Source organism: Pan paniscus, chromosome 3 (genome assembly GCF_029289425.2).
Source record: "Pan paniscus chromosome 3, NHGRI_mPanPan1-v2.0_pri, whole genome shotgun sequence".
Lineage (NCBI taxonomy): Eukaryota > Metazoa > Chordata > Mammalia > Primates > Hominidae > Pan > Pan paniscus.
The window spans coordinates 41906463-41908667 of NC_073252.2; the positions used below are offsets into that span (position 1 = coordinate 41906463).

The window sequence follows — 2205 nt, forward strand, 5'->3', positions numbered from 1 at the left end:
GCTGACTTTGCCTTTTCAGACAGTCAAAAATATGAATCAACAGAGGCAGTGGCTGTGTGGACACTCTATTTTAAGCCAGAATCTTTAATTGCATTGTCTTTTCTTATGACAAGTAATTAGAAATGACTGCTTCCTACCAGTCTGAATTACAAGATGATTATTTCCCTTTAAGATTCACTGGCTGCTTGGCATTGCAAGACTGTGGTGTTACTAAAAATACAGTAATTATTGGAGATGGTGGCCAATGAGAAGCAATTTTTCAGCTTTTGGGGTACATTTTAGCCACAGGGTATGGGCTAAGTGGGAAGGAGCAAAGATTCCATGAGGACCCCACTTGTGGATTTTTCAGAGGGTGGTCCTGGGAATATTGTCATGTCACATCCAAAAAGCCTCCTTTTCAAACTAGCTTCCCTCCTCATGACTTAATTAACCAAGAATATAAAATTAATCAAAGGCAACGGAGTGATGAACAAGAAAGAATACTGTGCTTCCAACAAGAAGAAATGATCAATCAGAACCAATAGGAGTGAGACCATTCCTTTCATCAGGGAAGAATTTCAATCTTCAGCCAAAGAAAAAGAAAGAGGCCTGGAGAAAATCAGCCCAGGGAAGTATTTCAGGTGGTGGGTAAACATTGTGTTGTCTTGCAGGCACCATTTCCCCTAATGATGGGAAATAATCAATTATTCTAAAAACATTAATGTGGTAAGTAAAAGATGCATTCAAATTACAGTCTTATGCTCCCTCTGGTAAAAGTCAGTCCAAGTTAGAAAAATAAGAATGCCCAAGCAATAGGAGCACATGATTCAGAGAAAGTTCACAGAGCAAATTCTTCATAGTTGCAACTAAGAATTATTGCCACTAATAAGACAATGCTTTCTGCTTCCTCCATGACACATCTCAAAGGAAGGACGTTGAGTTAGAAACTTACCATCCCAACATTTTTGTTTAATCTCTTATAAAATATATCGAGGTTTCAAAAGACAGTGTGTCTCCATCAACATGATGATTTATTTGACACAGGTACCTGCGCAAGGGAGGACTAACAGAGGGGGGTCCGCACAGTCAAAGTGGTTGATCTCATTGGATCCTCAGAAGGACAGAAGAAGCATCCGGATGGTCTGTGCCAGATTGTTTGCAAAGCCATATATTTAAGAAACAGAAGCCAGAGAGAGGCAGACAAATCTGGACATTTTACTACCGTATAACAACGGCTTGCAAATGGCCATGTAGCAGTCATTAGCCATCACTGTAAGCATATGATAATCTCTGATTATCAGGACAATGAAAAAGTAGAATTATAAAACATAACCAACCTGTGTATGTACTTTTGAACCTAAAATAAAAGTTAAAAAACAAAAAAACCGGCCAGATATGGTGGCTCATGCCTGTAATCCCATCACTTTGGGAGGCCAAGGCAGGTGGATCACCTGAGGTCAGGAGTTCAAGACCAGCTTGGCCAGCATGGCGAAACCCCGTCTCTACCAAAAATACAAAAATTAGCCAGGTGTGGTGGTGTGCACCTGTAATCTCAGCTACTCGGTAGGCTAAGGCAGAGGATTGCTTGAAACCGGGAGGCGGAGGTTGCACTGAGCCGAGATCGTGTCACTGCCTGGGCGACAGAGTGAGACTCCATCTCACAAAACAGCAACAACAACAACAACAACAAAAACTTACACAACCAATGAAGAAAATGGTTTTTCTTTTGGATAGGAAATTAACCAATATCTGAGGAGTGACATTGAGAGTATAACAGAGAACTGCAAAGGAGAGGTGACTGAGGAAGAAGTACATTGGAATGTGAAGTTTTCAGTCACTTCTAATGATCAAAATCATGCTCAAATTGCCCATTACCATAATAAGGTAAATGACCAGGAACGTGACAGAAAAAAGGACAAGCTGCAACTCGGCTTGATCTGTCGGTCCCAGGGGAATAAACTCAGCTATGGCTGTCCAGTGTTTCTTTGACATTGTATTTGCTTGGCTTCTAATGAGATCTAAAGAAAAGAAAAGAAAAGAAAAGAAAAGAGAAAGCATTTGTCTTTTGTCATTTAGCCATTTCCAAAAAAGACAGTATGGCTACCTTTAGTCTCCTGTAATTGTTTCTGGGTCCCATGAATGAGATAACATTTTACTGTAAAGAGGTGAAAATGTGTGGGTTTGCAAAATGTAAAAACAAAGTCGGAAGATTCAGAAGGATGAGCC

At 40.3% G+C, this 2205-nt stretch overlaps 1 pseudogene; it reads right to left on the reverse strand.

The window, feature by feature from the left end:
* Positions 1-1010: 1010 nt before the first annotated feature.
* Positions 1011-1971, reverse strand: LOC134730316 (olfactory receptor 5M5-like; annotated as a pseudogene).
* Between the last annotated feature and the right edge of the window lie 234 nt (positions 1972-2205).